This window comes from Nematolebias whitei, chromosome 1 (genome assembly GCF_014905685.2).
Source record: "Nematolebias whitei isolate Nwh7 chromosome 1, NemWhi1, whole genome shotgun sequence".
In the NCBI taxonomy this organism is placed as follows: Eukaryota; Metazoa; Chordata; class Actinopteri; order Cyprinodontiformes; family Rivulidae; genus Nematolebias; species Nematolebias whitei.
In genome coordinates, this window is record NC_056498.1 from 3623799 (window position 1) to 3648960 (window position 25162).

The following is a 25162-nucleotide window of genomic DNA, read 5'->3' on the forward strand; positions in this document are numbered from 1 at the left end:
CCACTAGAACCGGACACAACAGGCTACAACAAGAACCAGACCTGTGGTTACCAGGCTTAACTGTTAGAGGGACTGGGGGCTTTGGCTCGACAGACAAACCAGGAGCTAAAGTTTGGGTAAGACAGGAAAATGGTCCTCCTAGTGCAGCTGAAATAATAGCACAAGGAGCGGATGCAACAGTCTCAGTGATGTATTCAGGGGAGGAAAAATGGGTGAATGTACCTATAAAGAAATGTTATATAAGAGAAAAACTAATGATTCTTCCTCTATCTGTAAGAAGTACCTCTTGTCTTCACAGCTTGATGTTTCCTTGGTCTTTGCTAATTGGACAAGCGGGATCACCCAGGAGCCAACATGCGAAGAGTTGGTGGCAGGCGCCTGTCAGATGGGAGTGCAAGCTGTTTGGGCAACATGTGCCTCATCGCCGGTACCATAGTCCTGATAGTCAACATCTCATCAGCAACACTAGGACGTACCTTGGAGGAGGATCAGATGTTCACATTTGCTTGGAAGAATGCAAGCAGAAACAGAGTGCAGAGTAACTTTACATGCAGAAAACATGAAGTCTGTATGATCAGAAACATCACATCCGATTGTACCATGTATGCATGTCACAGTTGTTACAGAGGATACTCAGTCCCAGTGATACCTATGGGATGCCGAGTCAAGATCCATTCTGAGGTCCCATTATATACCCTGAAAACAAAGACACAATGTGACAACAACAGGGGCAGTGGAACATACATTGACTTTATTGCCAACATGACTGAAATATGGATGATGAATTCTTCAATAATTGTCAACAGAACGTTTTTTGGGTACCCAATCTGGACCTTGCCCAACACCACAGAAGCATCAGAGACTCAATTGGCTCCTACTATAGAGACATGTCAAAAAATGGCTCAATCACTTCTGACGACAGATGTACATTGGCAGGTACACTTCCCGTCAATCCCATCGTGCTCGAGAGGGAAAAGAGCATGGTATGACACCCTCTTGGGGGGAACAGGTACTGTATTGGGATTATCTAACACCATCAATAATGAGGTCACCAGAACTATGCTGTCAAACACAGGACAGCATGCCTCACTGGCAGTTCATCAAGTTGGTGTCTGGATGCCCTCAGGGGTGATGACTCTAGCAGAAACTGCAGAAATATTTATGAAAGAAATTGACTGGCAAATGAAAATGTGGAGCAGTACAGAAGAAGTGCTCTCTAACATAACTGCGGCTTTGAACTGGACTGTGTGTACCTTGCAATCTTTCCATGCACAGCTGCAGAAGGAGCGTTCCCAAAGGGTGGTGACTACATCCAATCATCACAAGTGGAGGCAGCTTTGGAATATCTCGAGTACACATTGGTTGGTTCTGAAACCTGAAATGACAAAATGTACCAGTAAAATGTGTGAAGGTTATTGGGTACAATATCTTGTAAAATACATAACCACAGTATGCAAGTATCATGTTTTACCTGTAATAACTGTACAAGGATACTGGTTTCTAAAAATACAAGGTGAATGGTTCGAGCCACAGACCAATCTCACCTATGACTTAAGCTTATGTGAGACTGCTGATAATGGAAGGGTATGTATGCTACAAATAGGTCATGTTAACCCATGTTTAACTAGAGACGGGGTGTTGTGTGATTGGACTCATGAACCAGCTAGGGACATGCTATGGCAAATCGGCCCACACACTTTGTGCTTAGCAACTATAAAGAGTCATCCTCAATTACCTAAGGTTCCCTTTTCTGGGTGTGTGTATGGTGTACATTTGTGGGATTGGAACAACCAGACTTATCAATTGACTAATTATAGTTCGACTACTCGCCTAACAAAGGTACAATGGCAAACTTTGCACGTGCCCTGGCGAGTCTCCCTGGACCGTTTCAAATGCGCAATTAATGAGTCTACGGAGCTAAAACATTTGATTGAATCTCATAAGTCTAACGTGTCTGATTTAACGGTGTCCACCTTTATCGCACAGGTATTACATGCGGCTAAATTGATAGAGCAAGCGTCGGCTCATCACTGGTGGGACATATTTACAGGAATGTCATCCACGGTGCAAAAATATGTAGTACCTCCTTTGATTTTTTTGATTTCATGTATTGTCATACTAACATTATGTAATCTGGGTACTTGTTTTTATATAAGGAGGGTTAAAAATGGAGTTAATCAGAAAATCTATAACACTGCTCTGTGATGAAAATAGTTATACAGACAACTGATACATGGTTTGGTAGGGAGAAAACCATAGTTACGCTTAAACCAAAACACTTAGCAGATGTTTTAATTTACAATTATCATGTCAGCGGAAATGTAATAAATCGAGTGTTTCAAGGATTTGAAACCCGCTTGGATTTTCTTAACTTTGTGAGTGAATTTATTCAAGACTGGGTTATGGAGTTATTTCCAGAACAATTTCAATTTCAGGGAAGTGATTTTCAGAGCTAAATGTCTAAATTGTCATTAAAGCAAGGGTGGAATGATATAATAATTTTTTTTTTTGCTTTTATGTCAATTTATACTCAACTTGTTTGTAAATAACTAGGAACTTGTGCTGCAGAAGAGATCTACTCAAGAGGAATGCAGTGTTAAACCTCTGTGTGTTCTGACTGTGAAACTTGGCCCGTTTTTTCAGATACAACACCCAGAGTTTCCTGAAAAACATGTTTTTTCTCCATCAGGCTTGCATACCACAGCCTTGGTTCTGCAAAACATGTTTTTGTGAGTTATTGTTCTGTAGCACAACTATCTTGGTAAACCGGTAAACATGTTTTGCTGCTCGCACGCGATTCAGGAGATTCAAGGTATAAAAGATGTAACACTCAGTGTAAAGACAGAGTCTGCTGGGGATTCCGATCGCAACGCCCAGCTGTTTTGATGTCTGCCTTTACCTGGATCGTACAGGCTCTCCGATCTAAGTGTCACGGTGAGGAGCATATGTATCATTACTTTGTGTTGTACTGAATGTACATTTATGTTTTTGCTTGGCTGTTATCTGTGGCAGATTAATAAATGACACTATTATTTCTAGCAGGGCAGTCTCTGAGTTTTATTCATTGTACCGACTCTTCTCTTATCCTACAATTTATTTAAAGGAATTTCACAGAACAGGGAGTCACAATGATCAATTCCTTCAATGCTGCTACAGCAGGCATCTCTCTTGCTAACCACATAGCTGAATGAACTGCCACACGCTCAGCTATTTCCCACTGTAGGTGGAGGGACCGCAACCCGTCGACACTCATCACTAGTCGCCTGAAACCCTGAGTTATGGCTCGGGATCCTCCTCTTTCGAGGGCTCCTAACATTTCCCTCATATATCCTTCATTGCTGGTTGCTTCCTAGTAGCTTATGATTGGGACATGTATTATGGCATAATGTGGAAGGTCAGCACCGCTAGTTAGGCTCACTTTTGGCTTCAAGTCTTTTGTCCCCTGTCTTAATTTATTTATCTCTAGTTGATACTCGCTCCTCGCTAGTTTCTTTAAAGTTTTTCTGAACGTTGAGTTATGGATCTTATATTTGTGATTGGTGAATACCAACAACCTGTTGGCATCTACTGTCCAAGGGCTTCCTTTCAGCCTACACACTTGGGTCCCATTTTGGAGTGGTATGATTTGTATTTCCTTGGGTAAAGGTTCAAGGGTTTCAGTCAGAGGGAATTTGGGCACGCCTTTTGGTAACGGCTTAATTTTCTCTTTCAGCCTTGCTTTGGGCTCTTTTTCATTTTTTTGGTTGGATTTTGGTTCAAGCTTTGGTTTCTGATGTTTCTCTTTAGATTCCTTTTTTCTGGGGGTTTCGCTGGGTATTCCTATGGAACCCTCTCCCGGGTCCTCTTTCTTATCTCTTTGATTATCACTTGGTTCTAACGTTTGTTGCATCTTTGTTTTTCCTAGGGGTCCCATGTTCAACTCCTTTCCACTTGTCCAATGCTGGCTCAGTTTTTTGGCTAGACTTCGGGCAATGGCATCTAGTTGCTTATCAACCTTTTCTTTTTCTGCCTCATCATCAAAGGATCAGTCATTGGTATTTTTTTCGACTTTGGCCATTGATCTTAGGAGCTTACCGTCTGAGTCTAGGTCTGGGTCTTGATTCTAAGTATCCCTATATTGGCTATTGCTTAGGGGAAAGCTTCCAAATGGGAGATTTACAAATGAGGGGTTTGCATGGGAGGCTGTGATGAATGCTCCTTGTTCATGTTTGACAACATTCAGACCTTCTTTTTCTGCCTTGATTGTTACAATTATTTCACTTTTATGTGTTTCATCTTTTTCCTCATCTGATTCAGACTCATCCTCGTCTGTATTTCCTGGAGAGCCCATTTGTGATGTCCGTTCTTTTCCTACCCCTGTCTCCTGGTATTTTTTTTTGTTCATACATAGCCAATCTCATTAACTCATCTGTATACTCCTGGAACTTAGGGGCTGCTTTTGTATCGTGCTTCACTAAGTGCCATTCTAATCCTGATGCCCTAGCTACCATTTTTATTAGGGGGTCATATTCAATGGAAGGACTGATAACCACCGCCAGTAGCGCACCTACTGGTGTTTCTACCATCTGTATCCACCATTGCAGCCACTTTTTGATCTCTGCTTTGGTTTTTATTTTAGCTGGGTCCCACATTACTATCATTTGAAGCCCATCTGTTGCCTTGTTGCAATGGTACACACCCTTTTCTTCAATGCTTTTAATCAGGTTTTGTTACAGGACCTCTTCATTTTTTTCCAGATTACTGTCTTTGAATTGGAGCTGTTTCTACGGGTACCAGGTTCCATAACTTTTTCCATATGGGAGGATTCCTACCCTCACTCCTAGTATTTCTCTCTCTGACTCGGGTGTTGCTCCTGTCGGATCGTTTGGCTTGGGCTCGTTATCCAGTTCCATATCTTCTTCAGCTTCGCCCATTTTTCTGTTTTTGTCGTCTCGAGTGTCTGTTCCACAGAGCCTCCTGGCTCTATTCTTTGTACTTCAGATGGGAACAGACTAGCTGCTTAACTTACTACTTGGATTATGGTCAGTAATCTTTCATAAGCCTTTCTACCCCACCCACTGCCTAGTGGATAACTAAGGGGTAATTGGCTGGTGGCCTGGTCCAGCCACTCACAATCAAACTCTAGGGACTGCGTTCTTTTTTCGGTGTTTGATCAGTCCTCTGATATGCGCCTTCTCTTTGGGGGTCTTTACACTAAAAAACCATATCCCACCGCTGCCACCATGTTTTGCTTTCCTGAGTAAGGTAGACCCAGGACACCTGCCACGCCCTCACCGCAGCCTTCTCCTCTAACGGGTCTCTGAACTAATCCCAAGGCTCAGGTATTACCTGCAGCTGTTTCCCAGGACAGTTCTTAGTCTAAGGCTGTGTTGAGATGATTCACCCAGACTGTTAACTACCTATGATCCTTGTACCACACCCAAAGTCTCACCTCGTGCCTCACCCGACCTAGCAGCAGGAGTGGGGACATTTAGCAAATGAGGAAGCGCAAGTTAACGGTAGCTCACCTCCTGATTTAGCGTTGTAATTGTTATCCGATCTGGCTTTGTTTAGAATCTAGGCATAATACTCTTGGATGTTGTTTTATAATCAAAAGCTAGGAAACCTTTTAAAACCTCCCGTGCTTCTGTTGTTTCTCTGAACCAAGTCTTCCACTTCCATGAACAAAGGGTTGTTGAAATAAGAATCCAGAATTTTACGTTTTGCTTTGCTTTAATCAATGATTTGGCAGGGGAACAGCGGTATACACAGTAATGATTACATTCGATTACAAAGAGGTTACATAATGAATAATATTCATTCCTTAGTCTTTTTCCAGTTGTTGACCTTTCCTGGACAAGGTAGATTTCTGTCCCTGTGGAGGGCTTGAGGATAGCTTGTGGACTTCACTCTGTCCGGCCTCAGATGTCTTTCTCCTGGCCGGCCATGCCCTGCCTCACTCAGGCGCACTAGAACCCACACAGTTTACCCACACTCTCCACCTGACCCAATACGTTATCTTTTACTACAATGACAACCTTTCTGTAACTCTGAACAACCAGATTTATAATATAATTGATCTTTCTGCCTTCCAATTTATGTGCCACCGCCTTAGTTTGAAATAAAGTTTTATTAAGGACAATATTGGTGAAACGTCTTCTTACCATCGCCTTATTTGTGGAATTCCTCGAAATTCCGGCTCAGCAAGAAGCAAATTTCCCCATTCACACTTGAATGCGGGCCGTTTCTATTCCTTACAGCTGGTCTGAATTTGAAGAATAGGGGTTAGGCATATAATCCGGGCTGAAGGTAGAAAAATAACTCCAAACAAAGCTTATTCCAATGGATTTGCCCCTGATCTTTTTTCAGTTGGAACCGTCCAAAAACTTGTCCTATTAATCCACACGCGTCCGTGGTCCAAACAGTCTTGTTTGTTACATCCACATGAGTTAGTGGTACCCGATAGCAGTGGTTTCACAGAGTCATCTGTATTTATAGCCTGAGGTTTTGACTGACACTCCCAAATAGATCATGCCACCGGTACAAATCCAACATTTTTTGGGCTGGGCTTAATTCCGATTTACAGGCATGTCTATGAGGATTTGCCATATCATTCCTCATATATATTAAAATCTGGGTGTAACTCATTCGAATATGCCTGATTCATTCTGAGTTGCATTTTCTGGTCTGCTCAGAGCCGTTTTTCAAGGCCTTGTCATTGCGAAATACTTCTGCTTGTGTAACTTTTTCACTCACAACATACTTCTGAAACATTTCTTGAGAACACAGTGTTCTTTCCCTAAATTTTCAACATCATGAGCAAACTTAAAACAGAATACATTTTAAAAACACAAAGGTTATAGTATCACTTGATTATTTACTTGCTTTTTGATTATAATAAACACATCATTTTTATTCATCTGAGAACTGACAATTTTATTAGAAGAAAAAGTCTAGTTCTTCCTCCTTCTCCTCAGCTCCTCTCTCTGCCTGTGTGTGTGGCCAGGTGCGACTGCCTGTGTGAACGTGTGCGTGCATGTGTGTTTATGTAGTGTATGAATATGTGAATACGTGTCTCTTCGTGTGTGTGTATATATATGCACGTGTGTTTGTGTAGGGTGTAAGACTGCAAGTGTATATGTTCCTTTAGCATATGGTCCCCATTATCTCAGACTTCGAGGCCTTTCCACCTGGGCCTTGGAACGAGACATGCCGAGACATGTCCATCTCAGGAACAGGCTGGTCTCCATCTAGCGGTCTCTTCGACTCAGGAAAGGAAGAGAAAAAAGAAAAGCAGGCAGACTTTGTGGATCAGAGCACAGAGCGGAATGTTTGAGTGTTTGGTCAGTGGGTCACTGTTCCGCAGTGAGACTTGTTCAACCAAAATATTATTGTCAAGCTTTGTAGATGTTTACATCACCAAATGAGGAATTACTGAAGTCTAGAAAACTTTTTTTTAAATCATAAACCAAAACATTTATATTTAAGAAGCTTCCTTGACATTAAATTAAACAAAATTAATCAATTAATGATCATTATTACAAAGGAAAAGACATGTCTAATAAAATGTATGATTAAAAAAGGGACTTTAAACTAATCATGAAATCATAATTATATTTTGAATATTCTAATGGTACCAAGGGGTTGTCAGCGCACTGAGAAGAGATTTAATTTATCTCACCCACCACAAAAAGATCAACTTATAAACTAAAATTATCTAAAACAACTAAAATTAGTCTCTACAGATGACAAAATGACAAAATGTTGTAACAAGCTAAAATAATTTTCTTTAATTTGATGTGATTGTTAAGAAGAAAAACATAATGTTTATGTTTGTTATGTTTATGTTAATGTTGACTTTTCATTTCTCACTATATCTATTTTTTTCTACAGGACAGGTTGGAAGATCGACGACTCAAGTGAACTATATTACCTGTCTAACCTATTGTCTAACATATATTTTTGTTCCATATCAAAGCTGATTAAATGTTTATTACACTGATGTTTTATTTTCATTCAACCTTTATTTAGACAGGTAAATCCCATTGAGCCTAGAGGACTCATTTACAAGAGAGACCTGATTTCAACAAAGAAAGATGACAACAATGGACAACATCAACAACAATAAAAAATTATAAAAAGTCATACTGCAGGGTTTTGGGTTTTTTTTACAAATAGGATGGCTAAAAGGAAAATGTAACAACAACCAAAAAAAAAACAGCTAGATTCTAAGGTGAATGTAGAAAACTAAAAACAGGAACATGTCTGCATTGGTCCCTGCCAGGAGTCCAACAGATTCTTAAAGCCACTTAGAGAGGTCAAGGTCGAGAGCTTAAAATCTTTTTGTAAGATATTCCAGGAAACAGGAGCAGAGTAGGAGAAGGCCCTTTTGCCTAGTTCAGTCCTCATTGAGGGAACACTGCAGGTAATAATGTCCTGAGAGCGCACTCTGTAGCTGCACTGACGCAGAGACATGTAGGAGGAGATGTATGAAGGCAGCAGACCAAGAAGTGATTTAAAGATGAAAACGTACCAGTGAGAGAGTCTGCATGAAGTTAATGATGTCCAGTTAACCAGTGAATACAGGGTGCAGTGGTGGGTACGATAATCACAGCCAGTTATGAATCTTAGTGCACCATGATAAACAGCATCCAACGTCTGCAGGGTTCTTGTAGGAGCGTTCATGTAAATAATGTCACCGTAATCAATGGAGGGAAGGAAAGTCACAGATACAAGGCGTTTTCTAGCATTCAGGGTTAGACAGGATCTGTTTCTGAAAAAGAAACCCAGTTTAGCTTTCAGTTTTGTAGAGGTTGGCTCCTCTACCCCTCCTTTCTCTGTTGTTTGTGTTTTTCTAATTATCTCTCCACAGCTGCTGCTCATTACCTGGACCAGGTGGAGGAGCTATTTAATCTGGAGCCTCACTCCAGATCAGTGCCAGAGCAAAGTTCTACCAAGCTCCATGTTCCTGTGACTACTGGCTGGCTGTCTTCAAGCTCCTTATCGGTCTCCCTGCGTGACAGCAGCGTTTCTCCTCCTCCACCTTCACTCCTGTGTGCCTCACCTGGTTTCTGGTTCCTCCTCACCTCCACCCCGGCTCCCTTGGTGATTTTTGTAAATACACTTGTAAATATACTCACCTGATCCCACCGTGGATTGTTGGATTCGGATCCTGTCTCCTGTTCTCATGCTCCTGAAACAACAACGACAAGTAAGCTTATTTTTGGATTACTATCAACATTTCCAAAATCTCCTCAAGACGATTTGTCGTTCACCACCAATCTCCTCTCTATTCCCACAGTGGATCCATCCTGAGTTTGAGTTTACCAGATACACCTGAACCAATAAACAATATTGTTTTTTACCTCAAGTTGTGTTAGTCCTTGCTTCAAACCGTTCGCCTTTGACATCACCTACAGACCTTAACAGTTTGCTCTGGCCACAATATGTCAAAGAACGGTTTGAATGCTGATCAGGTCACCCTTGAGGAGAGAGTAAGGAGAAATGAAGCTCTTTTACAGGAACTAATTACCCAACACAAGACTACACAGTCGAATCTGGAAACGGTGGGTGGAATGATTCAGTCCATCAGCAATAGAATGGGAACACTAACTCCACCCACGCCGGCCGTCTCACCACCATTAGCGCCGCCAGCGCTAAGCACTGCCCGCTCGGAACAACCCCGTGAGCCGGAGATTCGGCCGGCCGCAGTTTTTGAAGGTAACCCAGAACAATTCAATGGTTTCCTCCTCCAATGTGAACTAGCATTTTCCCGTTCTCCTTCCCTGTTCCCAAACTCTGCATCCAGAATCACATATATCGTTACTTCGTTGAGAGGTTTACCTCTTGAATGGGCTCATGCCTACCTTCAGTCTCACCCTGTGGTTTCACTATCATTTAATGACTTTGTTAAGGAGTTCAGGAGTGTGTTTCATGTCCCTGTCCACCAGGAGGAGACGTCCCGCCGTCTGCTATGAGACAGGATCAAACTACTGTGTCTGAATACGCCATCCTCTTCCGGGTTGCGGCGGAGAAAACCAGGTGGGATGAGGTGGCACTTAAGGGGGTATTTTCTAATTCACTTTCTGATCAAATAAAGGATCAACTGGCACTTAGAGATGAGCCGGAGACGTTGGATGACCTCATCAGATTGGCGATCAGGATCGATAATCGCCTTCGGGAAAGGCGGGGCCAAGCGGAACCGATGGCTTCTGGGTCAACTTTTCCTCCAGCATTTCCTGCTATCAGAGGACCCCCGTTTCAACCAGATACCACTGTAGTGAACTTGACCTGATGTCAAATCAATGACCTTAGGATCATATGGTCAGAAACTGTCATTTCATTGATTTGCATCCAGAAATACAGGTTGATCGATCCTGAGACTTTCTTTCTTGAATTAATCAAGTGGAAAAAGACAATTCTCTATGATCATTACTATTTTACAAATGTTTTGATAATCAAATTGTGTTAGTTCAAACAATGTTTACATGTTGAAGTGAACTACTCATTTTTATTAACTGTGAAACAGTAAATAATGATCCTTAATCCTCATTCAAAGAAGAAATCAGGTTAATATGCATTTCTTGATTTTTCTGTCTTCAATGAGCAAAGTTGTAAGTGTGTTAAAGTTCAAGCTTCGGTCATATAGAAAGTTTACTGAAAAGAAATGTCATGTTTAACTTTTACAGCGAGATACAGGAGAGGTGGCTCCACGAAGTCTGGTTTAGCCATGATATCTTTCTGTCTGTTCTTAAACAATTTGAATCTTTTCCTTGACTTTTAATAACACCTTACATCACAAACCACACCTCTGTTCTGGTCCATCGACCAATCAAAAGCTCTCAAATGAACCGGAAGTGACCCTTCTTAAAAGGTTGGCACTTCCTAGTTCACAAGAGAGTTCTGGAAAAGAGAGCAGAAGAGTTCTGAGTTCTTGGAATCCAGAATGCAGAGAGTTTGGGAGTTCCTGAATGCAAAACGCAGGCATTCATGGATGCTGCTAAACCAAACAAGCTGAACCAGAGACGATTTTGGGAATTATAACTTCTGTTTGGATAACCTCGCATGGCTCTCGAGGTATTTGGCTGTTCTCACTGAGACGCTGAACAGTGGTTGGAAGTGAGACTCCACGCCGGAACTGATCTATCTTCAGAAAAGGTAAAAGTCGACCTTCACCAAAAGTGTACTGTTGGGACAGGCTGATTTCCGAAGGAGCGTGCACGTTCTGGTTAAAACAGACAAATTCCCTCACACATCTCTCTGTAAGATAAATCTCAATTTTCCATCTTTAAACTCTCCTTTCTGCTAGAAAATTAATCCAGATGTTTTCATTAATGTCTGTGGTGAAGCAACGGAAAATCATGGCCGTATGGTTTTCCTGGTTGTAAAGCTGATTAATTATGTTGTTGTTTTCATATTCTGCCAAATTAATGTAAATGTGTGATGTGTTAAACTTGATTCTGTTAATAAATGACCCACTCGCTTGGTGAGTCAAAGATAATTAACGTCTCACGTCCACATTTCTGTTAAAATTCAAAGCACGACATCATCCAGTCCAGAAAGATGAGTGAACCCGTTTAATGTATGAATATATCTCAGGATATGTCATACTATACCACTCACTATGATTCCGAGCCTGAGCCAATGCAGATCGGACGAACCCGACTCACGTTGCAAGAGAGGCAACGACGATTGACAGCACGTGAATGTTTCTACTGTGGAAAGAGAGGACATTTTGTGCGATCTTGCCCAAACAAGTTAAACTCCAGCACTCACCAGCCATTCAGGGAATCCTGGTGAGTGAAGCTCGTTGTGCCCCTGATTCACGTTTTTGTCTTCCTGCCAGAATTATGCTTCAACAGAGACACTACTCCATTGAGGCCCTCATTGACTCGGGAGCTGAGAGGAACCTTATTTCTCAAGATTTGGTAGATGAGCTTCAAATACCTACCAGAAGCCTTCCTTACCCCATTCCGGTGGCTGGAGTCACGGGAAGAAACATTACAACTATCACCCAGGAGGTAACTAACTTACCATTCATCATCTCCGGGAATCACAGAGAACTGGGTGAGTTCATGGTTTTTCATTCTCCCTCACCGCAGTTTATTTTGGGCTATCCTTGGTTGATAAAACACAACCCCATCATTGATTGGCAGAAGAAAAGAGTCAGTGTTTGGAGCGAATATTGTTTACGGAACTGTCTAAGGTCTGCTGGTTTTCAGTCTGACACAATAAAGGAGGTGACCTCCGCTCCACCTGATTTGTCAAGAGTACCCAGGGTTTACCATGATTTTGCGCCCGTTTTTTGTAAAAATAAAGCTTTATCTTTACCTCCACATCGCCCATATGACTGCTCAATCGAACTGTTGCCGGGAGCCCCTCTCCCTTCGAGTCGCCTATATAACCTCTCTCAGAGCGAGAAGGAAACTATGCAGAAGTATTTAGACGAATCATTACAGTCTGGCATCATTCACCCTTCAACGTCCCCATTAGGGGCAGGGTTTTTCTTCGTAGACAAGAAAGGTGGTTCACTCCGCCCGTGTATCGACTACCAAGGTCTAAATGCGATAATCATAAAGAACAAGTACCCACTTCCATTAATCAATTCAGTACAAGAACAACTTCTTCGTGCCACTGTTTTTTCAAAATTGGACCTTAGAAACGCTTATCACCTTTTGAGGATCAAGGAAGGAGATGAGTAGAAAACTACATTTAAGACCCATTTTGGACATTTCGAATATTTGGTTATGCCGTTCGGACTCACTAATGCTCCTGCCATTTTTCAAGCTCTCATCAACGACGTTCTCCAAGATATGATCAATAAATTTGTTTGTGTACCTAGACGACGTGTTGATCTATTCTACTGACATCCAGTCCCACCAGACCCATGTTCGCACAGTATTACAACGACTATATGAAAACCGACTTTACGTCAAGGCTGAGAAGTGTGAATTCCATGTAACCTCTGTTTCTTTCCTTGGTTTTATTTTTAACGAGGGACACTACCACACTGACCCTGAGAAGATCCGAGCGGTGCTGAAGTGGCCTACACCTACGGACAGAAAGCAACTTCAGAGGTTCCTCGGATTTGCCAACTTCTACCGTCGTTTTATCCGGAACTACAGTCAGACGGCAGCCCCTCTCACCCAACTTACGTCCACGAATCTCAGGTTCAACTGGACCCCCGAAGCCGATCGAGCCTTCCGTGAGTTGAAGCAACGTTTTTGTTCTGCACCCATTCTCCGTCACCCTGACCCCCAACGTCAGTTCATTGTGGAGGTGGATGCATCAGATATTGGTGCTGGGGCAGTACTCTCTCAAAGGGATCCCCACGATAATAAAACTCACCCATGTGCTTTCTTTTCAAGACGTTTCTCTCCTGCTGAACAGAACTATGACGTTGGAAACTGTGAACTGTTGGCCATTAAACTAGCCCTCGAGGAATGGAGACACTGGTTGGAGGGGGCCAATGTTCCATTTATCATTTGGACTAATCACAAGAACCTAGCCTATTTACAAGACGCCAAACGCCTTAACCCCCGTCAGGCCCGGTGGGCGTTGTTTTTTACGAGATTCAGATTCACCATCACGTATCACCCTGGTTCCAAGAATATTAAACCAGATGCATTGTCTCGACAATTCTCCTTTTCCGACCAAGAGAAGGAGGACTCTGGGATCTTGCCACAAGCCAGTGTGGTCCGAACTGTCACCTGGCCCATTGAACAGGAGATCAAGAAGGCTCAAGTTCAGCAACCTGATCCTGGGGGGGGACCACCTGGCACCATCTTCGTTCCAAAGAGTGTCGTCCACAAGGTTTTGGATTGGGTTCATTCGCACCACTTCACCTGTCATCCCGGCATCAACCGAATGATTGAATTTACCAAGAGACATTTCTGGTGGAAGACACTGTCCAAGGACATAAAGGAGTTTGTCAAGGCCTGTTCCACTTGTTCCCGAAATAAGAACAACAATCAACCACCGGCGGGTCTACTTCATCCACTACCAGTTCCAGACAGACCGTGGACAAACATCGCTTTGGACTTCGTGACGGGTTTGCCACCTTCAGATGGGAAGTCTGTAGTCCTCACTGTCGTGGACCGATTCTCTAAGGCTGCCCATTTCATTGCACTCACAAGACTCCCTTCGGCTTTTGAGACGGCCCAGATTCTTCTACAAGAGGTTTTCAGGATTCACGGCTTACCCACAGACATTGTATCAGACAGAGGCCCACAATTCATATCCCAATTATGGAAGGAGTTCTGTAAGTCCATCGGGGCCACTGTGAGTTTGTCTTCTGGATACCATCCACAATCGAACGGACAGTCGGAGAGATGCAATCAGGAGTTGGAGGCCATCCTTAGGTGCGTGTCTGAGAAGAACCCATCTGACTGGTCAAAACACTTGCTCTGGGTGGAATATGCACACAATACGCTAACCTCATCCGCTACTGGCCTGACACCTTTCGAGGTTTCTCTTGGATACACCCCCCCCCCCCCCCATTTCCTCTGTTGGAGACTGAAATCCTGGTTCCGTCTGTCAAGGATCACATGGACCGATGCAGGACAGTTTGGATTCAGGCTAGAGAGGCACTGTCAAGGACTGCCGGACGGAACAAAGAATCGGCTGACAAACACCGCTCTAAAGCCCCGGACTACAAGGTGGGCCAATCAGTATGGCTCTCCACCAGGGACATCCGTCTAAAGGACACCTCTCGCAAAATGGCCCCCAGGTACATTGGCCCCTACACTATTGACAAGATCATAAACCCCTCTGCAGTCAGGCTCAAGTTACCACCATCCATGAGGATCCATCCAACTTTCCACGTTTCTAACTTAAAACCAGTATCAGTCAGCCCGCTCAACCCTCCCACCAGCTCCCCCCAGCCCCCCTTTTGATCGACAACCACCCGGCATATAGGATCAACCATATCCTGGATTCCAGAAGACGGGGTAGGGGTTTTCAGTTCCTGGTCCATTGGGAAGGTTATGGACCTGAAGACAGGTCATGGATCCTGAGGTCTTTCATCCTGGACCCCGGGATGATAGAGGCGTTTTTTCAAGACCATCCAGAGAAACGGATGATGTCATCGTCCTGAGACGATCGTTTGGGGGGAGGTACTGTAGAGGTTGGCTCCTCAACCCCTCCTTTCTCTGTTGTTTGTGTTTTCCTAATTATCTCTCCACAGCTGCTGCTCATTACCTGGACCAGGTGGAGGAGCTATTTAATCTGGAGCCTCACTCCAGATCAGTGCCAGAGCAAAGTTCTATCAAGCTCCATGTTCCTGTGACTACTGGCTGGCTGTCTTCAAGCTCCTTATCGGTCTCCCTGCGTGACAGCAGCGTTTCTCCTCCTCCACCTTCACTCCTTTGTGCCTCACCTGGTTCCTGGTTCCTCCTCACCTCCACCCCGGCTCCCTTGGTGATTTTTGTAAATACACTTGTAAATATACTCACCTGATCCCACCGTGGATTGTTGGATTCGGATCCTGTCTCCTGTTCTCATGCTCCTGAAACAACAACGACAAGTAAGCTTATTTTTGGATTACTATCAACATTTCCAAAATCTCCTCAAGACGATTTGTCGTTCACCACCAATCTCCTCTCTATTCCCACAGTGGATCCATCCTGAGTTTGAGTTTACCAGATACACCTGAACCAATAAATAATATTGCTTTTTACCTCAAGTTGTTTTAGTCCTTGCTTCAAACCGTTCGCCTTTGACACCACCTACAGACCTTAACAAGTTTCTTTACCAAGTTTTCCACATGGAGCTTAAAAGAGAAATGTGAGTCGACCAAGATACCCAAATATTTATAGGAATCAGCAAACTCAATGGGGACACCATTTGAGGATAAAATCGGAGGAAGAACTGCTGGGACCACCTTTCTATTTGAAAAAGCATCCCTTTGGTTTTGTCGGCGTTTAGGACAAGTTTGAGGCGGAACAAATCTGTCTGGATGTAGTTGAATGCAGATTTCAAAAGCTGGAAAGCCTTAGCAACAGTTTTAGCTCGACAATAAACAACTGTGTCATCAGCATAGAAATGTATGGATGCATTAGGGATGTTTTTACCTACGTTATGTATGTAGATTGTAAAGAGGGTGGGTCCTAAGACTGAGCCTTGTGTTAGGGATTTTTGCCCTCGTATCACCTTTAAAGAATTCACACACAAGACAGAGTGTAAGAATTTTGATGAGCTCTCTGCAGAGGGGGGAGTTCGTGACCTTACCAAACGTCAAGGTGAAGTTCGCTGTTCGACGGGAGAGCTCGTGTTTTATTGTGAGGCAGGAGGAAGGAGCAGCAGGCAAAATCAACAGATACAGATTTTCTCCGACGCAGCAGAGCCAGAAAAGATTACTAAACAGACAGCTTGATTACAAAACGGGATAGCCAGAGTAGCGAGGTCATATCTGAATAAAATCATGGTTGTTTAAAAACCCAAGGTCTTGGTCTCACTGCACATGAACACTTAGAACAAGACTCTGGCTATTCTTTAGTTCACACGACTGGAGTTTAATTAAATGATGAGGGGTCTAAAAACAGTTTTAAATGATAACATTTACATTTTATCCAACATTCCCTACTGTTTATTATTTAAAACTAAGTTTTACCATATGCAAACTGTAAATTTATGTGGGCATCACGTTTAACTGAAGATTCTGTGTGAATGACGTGGAAACCCCCCCCCCCCCCCCAGGGCTGATGGTAAGAGCGTAGGAGGAAAAGCACGTCATCACCCCAGGTCCTCTCTGGCGATGACCCTGAACTTCAGGTTCACTCAGTATCTTTAATTTGTGGGCCCCGGAACAAGTAAATCAAAAGGCAGAAAAACAAAAATCACACAAAGACCAAGCAAAACTAGAATTATGTGGGCTCTTTATGAGTGAGCAGTATTTTTTTATGAACTACAAAGATAACTGAATCATCACTTTAAACCAATCTAAAATAATAAATATAGAACAGGTTTTTAGGTCTGAGTGTAAAGCATTGTGACTATTTTAACTACTAGTTCTGGTAATAAAACTATTATACTTTGTTCTCCTGAAATGACCAAATAAAAGTAACAACAACATCAATTTTCCTTTCCCTCAGCGTTTTGGTGCTCTGAAAGAGTTGGGAGGCTCTCGTGGGGGGCCCTTTGTTGCTCAGCGGTGATGTAATTATAGGACCGTGGAGTTCTCTTCATGTGTGTAAGAGTCTCTGTTATCAGTATGTTTTAAACTTTCTAGGGACGTGTGTGCACTGAGGAGGCCTAAGTCAGCGTGTACATCTTGTCGTTTTTCTTTGGGGGTATAAGTTCAGTTCAGGATTTTCAGGAAGAATGTGTGTCAGGCCACTTGTCCTGACAAAGTGGGGGCTTTCATCAACCAGATCGATCCCAACGGGTTTGGCTTCTCTACTGGCGTGAGGTTCTCTCAACCACCTGATAAGGTCCAGTCCACCTCGGTCCCTTCCTCCTGTGATGACATTCAGCAGCACCGAGTGTGTGGGGCCTCCCAGGTTCATCTCTCTCCTTTGGTTTTGTCACCTGTGAATGAAGCCTTTCACAAAGGTGCTGAATTTTTCTGTATTCCTTCGTTTCTTCTCTCAGGTGAGAGCAGTTGCTGCACCCAGAGACTGTCTTCCTTTCACCCGCCACCTGTAACACAAAAATCTATAAAAATCTCTTGCATCGTTGTCTAGGGGGTCTATCTTCAGATCTTTTCTAATTTTTCCTGTCTATTTTTTGTAGGTCATATGATGTTCTATGTTTTAGTCCAAACAGAGCCCTCTAAGGCATGTAACTGTATTTTATGTCTCTTCCACTAAAGGGGTTTGTCAAAAATAAATATTTCATTATTACTTCTACACTGTTATAGCTTTATAGAACAACATAAATCACATTTCATTTGTACTTTCATGTTTACAAACCTGAACCAAGGAAAAGGATATGTCGGATTCTCAAAAGTCCTTACTCTGGATCCTAGAACAAGCACAGTTATTTTCACAAGAGAACATAGAAATCAAAAGACATTATGTGTTATTACCACATGCAGTGAAAATGAGTAATCAAAATCAAAAAGTTAAAGTTTTTAGTGGTGAATATTTGGCATGAGCGATGTTAGTTTTTAGTTAAGATAATAAATTTATTTGTCTTACCTCCTCCTGTCTGTAGGGAAAAATTATTAAATGCATGAGCAGAAAATATATTTTCTTTCAAATCAGTACAATACAACATCAAACATTGCGTTTTCTGATCAAGATAGAACAAATAAAAGTAAATCAAAATCAGTTATCCAACTCTGCCGTAGCTCCTCTGGAGATCTGTTTAGGCAGAACAAATATGTGCTCATCATAAAAATGTGGTTAAAACACTCTATACATGAAAACTCAATTAATTTCTTGATAGTCCAGTCAAGTAAAGTCAAGTCAAGTTAATATATCTAAAAACATAGATCCACCACATTTTCATTGTTCTCCTGGGTCTAAAAAAAGGTCAAAAAAGGTCTACAAAGGTCTCAAAAAAGGTTTCTCAGAAAAAGGGGCGTCCCCCTAAGAGAACTGTCCTGTACACATAAAAGTGAGATTCTTTGGTTATCAAAATCTCTAATTTACACAGGTGATGAAGCATCCTTCAATTTTCTCAAAAAGTATCCTTAATGTTTTGTTGTGAAGTTGATAAAATTTGTATATTAGCATCTCTTTTTAATTTTCTAGCAAGGCAAATCTATAAAATCTGTACATCAATCACTATATACCTCCCCCATTTTTCTGAAACAGTACACCAGTCCTGTTTCAGAAACATCTAAGTAAGTTTTCCTGTTTTGGTTGTTGGTTAATAAGATTCCCATTTTGTATTTGCCCAAAATACTGTTTATGTGTGAACCGATTCATCCCCTGTACATGATAATTTATTTATGTATTTATTTTCCAAATTAGCGCTCTATAGGAAATGTGAGATCAACCACAGTTCAGATTTTCCAGCTCATATTGAAGACCAACATTTGTTACCCAAAAAGAATACGAACAACACTTTTTCATTCTTGTCACTGAGTCCTTAGTCTAATCTGTAAAGATGTAGTGAACTAGGCCTCAGGTCAAATCTGGCCTTGAGGGGCCTGCCTGGAACAAGAACTGTATTTCATTGATTTGAGTCCAGAAACACAAGATCAAGTCCATCCAGAAGACTTTCTAAGTGTCCTACACTGATCAATTGAAAGAACACTCTCTTTTTCTATTATCATTACTATTTTACAAATGTTTGATAATCAAAGTGTGTTTAGTTTAAACCATTTTTAAATGTTGAAGTGAACTAATCATTTTTAATCAACTGTGAAACAGTATTAGTGATTTTTAATCATCATGCAAAGTAGAAATCATGTTAAGGTCTGTTACAGAGTAATTATGCATTTTCTGATTTTCTGTCTTTGAATGAGCAAGTGTAAGTTGGTCCAAGGTTGGAGTCAAACGCAAAACAAGTTGTTGGAACGAACTGTCATGTTTTTAAATCCTCTCAGAAGTAAATAAGAGGCTGGCACCTGTTTTCCCCCAACTCGCCTAAATATTCCTCTAGTCTGTCTTTAAAACATTTTCAATCTGTTCCATAACATTCTTGCTGTTTTTCTAACTTCTAGTGACCTCTTACGTCACAAAAACACACCCCTGTCTGGTCAAATTGACCAATCAGGAACCTCCCAAATGAACCGGAAATAGAACTCTTTAAATGTTGGTACTTCCTAGTTCAAACCAGTCGCTTCAGGCTTCGGCTTCAGTCGTTTGCCGCTCCAGTGCTGGGAGAACAGAAGTCCAGGCATGATCCAGAGCTCTTCGAGTCTTGTGGGAATTATGCAATCTTCCACATCTGAGTGGAACTTCTGACGGACTCCACTCATGTGAGTCCACCGAGAGGTGAACCTGTGTCGGACGGAATACCGTCACTACTTCGGACGATTCACAGCTGTTCCTACGGAGACGCTGAAAGGGTGCGTTAAATAGAACTCCGTACCAGTGGAATCACCTCCTCCAGGTAAAAGAGTTGATTTATACCACCTAAGTGTACCGGGGAAGAAGCTGGGAACTCACCGGAGAGTGCCGTTCTGATGCCGACACACACACATTTCCCTCATCCATCCTTTCTCTCAACTTAAACTTCAATTTCCATCTTTAAACTCTTCTATCTGCTAGAAATCATTCCAGATATTTTTAGAAATGTCTGTTGTGAAGTAAAGGGAAATCATGGCCGGATGGTTTTCCTGTTTGTAAAGCTGATTAATAAGCTGTTGTTATTTTCAATTTGCCAAATTAATGTAAATGTTTGATGTTAAACTTGATTCTGTAAATAAATGACCACGTTCATTTTGATGGGTCAAAGAAAATTAACGTCTCACGTTACATATTTAATTATTCAATGCACGACATTATTCAGTCCAGAAAAATGAAAGAATCAGTTTAATTTATGAATATATCATAGCATATGTTCATCTACATCTGGTGGCCCGTGACAGGTTCATAAATGGACTGTATCCGTGTAACAATTGATTTTACGTTGGCATGAAAAGAGTGCAGATTGTGGCTGTGTGAAATGCAGCGTTTTTGCAGATGCGATGCTTGGAGAAAATACAGCTATGTTTTGCAGCTAGTGATGTTTTGAAAGCTGAAATTGAGAGTCAATATGTCTGTTTAAAAGCTGAATTTGTACGTCTGTTGTGTGTGACAAAGTTGATGAGCTGTGAAAAACGTGGATTCTGTTTAAACGGACGGAGGTTCTGCTGCAGACCCGGTTCTGGTCCAGCTCGGTTCTGATAAGTCCGAACGAGTGTTTTAAATGGATGGAGAAACGTTTTAAGGACTGAGCGAAGTCTCAGTGGAGCTTTGAGAGCTTATTCGTTACATTTTTAACAGAAAATAGTGCATTTTGACAGTTTAAAAGACGAAAAGTTGACCAGAATGTTCAGGCTAATGCTAACAAAGATAGCTGAAATGGCGAGCAGCAATTGGTCGAAAACCGCTGAGTTGGGTCGCCATGATTTGCTGAGAGACATGTCTGCGTCACTCCCTCTGATGTCAGGTCGTAAAGCCCACCCCCGTGCTGTTATGATTGGTAGATTCAGTCACGTGACCCGGAAATGAGCTCGGTTGAACCGAAGCCTTTTCTGTGCTTAAAATCACTAAATGAAGCTGCCACATGTCCCCAAAACTCATGTTCATGCAAAGAAGTCGTGCTTGTTGAAACAACGCCACGTTTAAGCTTTAAATCCGTTCAGAAATGTTGATTTAACCGAGTTTAGCCGATGCTAATTTTAAGCTAAAAAGCTAACGACAGGATGTCAACAGAACGTCCACAGGAAGTTGTCATAGGCTCCTGCTGGTATAAAGCTAACACCGCCACCTGCTGTTGAAAGAGGAGTATAACAGTTTTCTGAAGAAAGACTGAAGCTCCTCATAAAATTTTTCTTTTTCTATTCACCAACCTGGGTTAAGGAGTAACTGTTAAAATAGCGAATTTCTGGAAGTGAACGGTTTAAAAAGCGTTTTTAAACTGATGTTGCTGTGAGACTTTTTAGAAAAATTGCAGGTTTATTAAGTTCAGTGCTTTAGAGTAAAAAACACTGAGAAGCTTGGTAATCTAGTATCTGTTAAAAAATAAGCACATTAAAAAGTAACACTACAGAGAAGCATTTACTTAAATATTCATGAATTGGGGTAAAACCTACGAAAAGGTGCCCATTCCTCTGAATAAGTTGACTTATAACAGTACTTTTGTGTAAACTCAGAGCTTAAAAAGTGTGTGAAACTCACTGTTCACTTGAATACAAATATTCACCTGTTGAAATATCTGAAGCTGGCAACTGTTTTAACCAGATAAAGTGCCACACAATGAATAACCATGACAGGTGTGATAGAAAAAGATTGTGATCCTTGTGAGATGAAGGACTGTTTAGAGAAAGCGTTGACGCTGCTCACAGAATCCTTACATCCATATGATAATCAGGTGGACAGCATGAACCCAAAAGAGTTATTGGACAATCTGAAGGAGGTTGCAGAGAGTGTGACCTCTACAGAAATTACAAAGTCAAGCTATGAAAAGCTGGCTAAAATGGCAATGTTGCTGAAAGAATCATTCTATACAGTGGTTGAGAAAGCTGATGACCTTGCAATAAGGTTAAACAGTGAAAAAGAAGTGGTTCAGGAAATTGAAGAACACTTCCTTCAATTTAAAAGTGAACACGAGATCCTCACAAAAAACATTTTGAACAGATGTTTCAATCACAGCAAGATGCACGTGCAGAAATAGATTCACTGAATAGCAAAATACAGTTACTTAATGCATCACTATCTGAAGCCAGGGATGCTAAAGAGCTGTTGACCAGAGAATACCTTGCATTAAGACGGGATCACGTCGTGACAGTGTCACAAGTGTCCCGCTACAAAGCTGAGATAGATGTGCTTAAAGCACAACTTGACGAATGCAGACTGGAAAAAGCGGCATTACTCCAACATTGTGTGCGTTTACAAGGTGAATGTCAAACATCACAGGAACGCCTGAAAGCTTGTGAGGAGAAACTGGCCGCGGCAACAAATAAAAGTTCTGACGTGGGGCGAGTTTGTCTGGAACTCAAAAAAGACCAAGGTCAGAGTCCAGGTCACCCACAACCACCTTAGAAAGATGTTGTTGCACCTCCTGCTCTTAATCCCATTCTGCCACCTCCACATGTGTGTAGAGAAACACCTCCACTCTCACCTAAAGTGGTAGGAACAGACCTGAACAGGTCTCCTCCACCAATCATGCAACAGAGAGCATGGAAACTTCCTCTTTCAATAGATGTTCTGCCAAAACTCTCAAAATATGTACAACGCTTTGTACCAGGACCAATGGGTTCAACTGGAACAAAAGCGTACCTCAAAGACCTTGAATTCAGACTGAAAGGTTATCCTAATGCTACGGTTGAGGATAAGATCAGTCTGATAAGGCTCACTTCGGACAGAGAGGTGTTCACCTTCATCGATCAGAGAGTACGACCCCTGCATGGGACCTGCTGGTTTCCCAGCCGCTGACAAGGTCACGCAGGGCAAGCATGAACATCCAAAAGTCTATTACAAAAGAATCTTCCAAGCTTATTTTGGTTACAGAAATGAAACCGGAATGGAGGAAGAAGAAGGTTTTAAATTTGTTTTCAGCAAAAATCTCCACACTGACATACGCATGTCAGTACAAATTATGGCAAATTTCAGAGAAAAATCCATCAATGAGATTAAACAGTGTGCTGTGAATGTGTTTGAGGCATGTTCTCATGCTAAGACGCCCATAGAGGTGTTTCCTGGTATAAAGGTTAAACCCCACTCCCTAGAAATGGAAGGACGGCATGCATTGACCCCTCCTCCTAAAACAGGCAAGAAAAAGCAGTATTTTCAAACTAACAAACCGCGTAATAAAGGTGCACGCTGGGACAGAAAAGCTCCTCTTTCAGAGGATGAACGTGATTATCGTAAATGGGGTATGTGTAGGACGCAAAGATATGGGAACCAAGAGGACCCATTTTATCAGGGGAAGTCCGAAAAGGAACCCCCAAAAGACGTACCTAACCCTCCCCCACCTCGGATGAAACGAGCCGAGGCGATAAAATCACAAAAGTTCCAGATACAATGCCTTACACCTCTGAGCTCGGAAGAGACAGAGAAAATACGCAGGTTTTTAGAAACTTTGAAAAACGCTGAAATGGGAATCCAACCTGGAGCACTATGTAGTGATGTGATCGCTACTAAATCTGAAGGCGCGAATGACAACATTACAGATGTCGGTGAAACACACCAAGACATTATTGTTGTTGCCTCCAACAACCCCTCATCGGACGAAGGGGGGGTAAACTCACACACAAACGATGATGAGTCATCTCAAGCTGAACACTCAGAACCTGATTTTCATGATTTTGAACTAGGCATTCCAATTCTGGGAGGACTCCCAGATAACCTGGTACCGAGTCAAGAAACTGGGCCAATATGGTTAACAAAACCAACACAGGCCATAGCTCTTTTCTCAACCAATGACGTCGACCAAGGACCTCAAACCTATGGTGTCTTACCCATAGACAGGTCCGACGACTCAGAAAAGGATTCGTTGGAGCTCCCCAAGGAGCAAGAACCCTCATCAGTCTCATCACAGATTGAACAGGTGGTCGCCCAAGCCGACACTAACATCTGATGAAGAAAGAGACAAAATTCGCCAAGTTCTTTCAAAATATGAAAAGTCATTTTCACCTGACCCAGACATCATCCAACTTCAGGAGTTGGATCCTGCAATTAACTCGATAATACTGTATCTGACTGACCCAGACAGATACACCCCATCGAAAGGTGTACTGGATTCCAATCCAGACCTTAAAGTCCTCTTTCAGCTGCGCAAACAGTTAAAACTACTCAAGGACAGCCTAACTTTAGCTCATGGAGCGACGTCCTCACCCGTGTTCGCGGTCTCCCATGACCGAAGGGGGGTGACGCCAGTTAGGGTAATGCTACCAGACGCGATAACGTGAGCAAATCTGACATCCAGAGTGAGTGGCGCACCGAAACGTTGTTTTCTAGTTGCTTAATCACTGCTTTTGTCAATGTTGAAACTTTGTTTTACTGGTTGCTTAGTCACTGTTTTTGTCGATGTTGAGACATCGTTTAATTGGTTTTTGGTATTGTTTCTGAAACCCCAAGCAAGAATGAATTTTGTGTGTAGTTAAGTTAGAGACTAAGAGGCCTTTAACCATGCCAACATGCAGTTCACTTGTTAAAATGTAATCTTTGCGGAGTCAATGTAGATTAATGCTACCTTAAGTACCATAATCTACATTGGTCTCACAACGCTTAAGCCGAACCTACTCGAACAATTCTATTCGGGGGGATAGCTAATTCTTTTTGATGAGTCTCGCCATAGACTTCCAAAAACATTTATGGGGAAACCAAACACCCAATCTCAAGTCGTTCGTCTAAAAGACAACAGACAATTGAACCAAACTATATTTTACCATGTAAATCTAACTTTCCGTTTAATTTATGAATATATCATAGCATATGTTCATCTACAAAGACAACGTGAACCCAATGGAAAAGTCAATAATTTGTTCAGGGGTAATCTTATTCATTTTTGATATAAGATTGTAAAATTATAAATCTCTTCTTTTTGTCTAAAAGCCATTGAACTAGGCAGGTGTCCCAAGTGA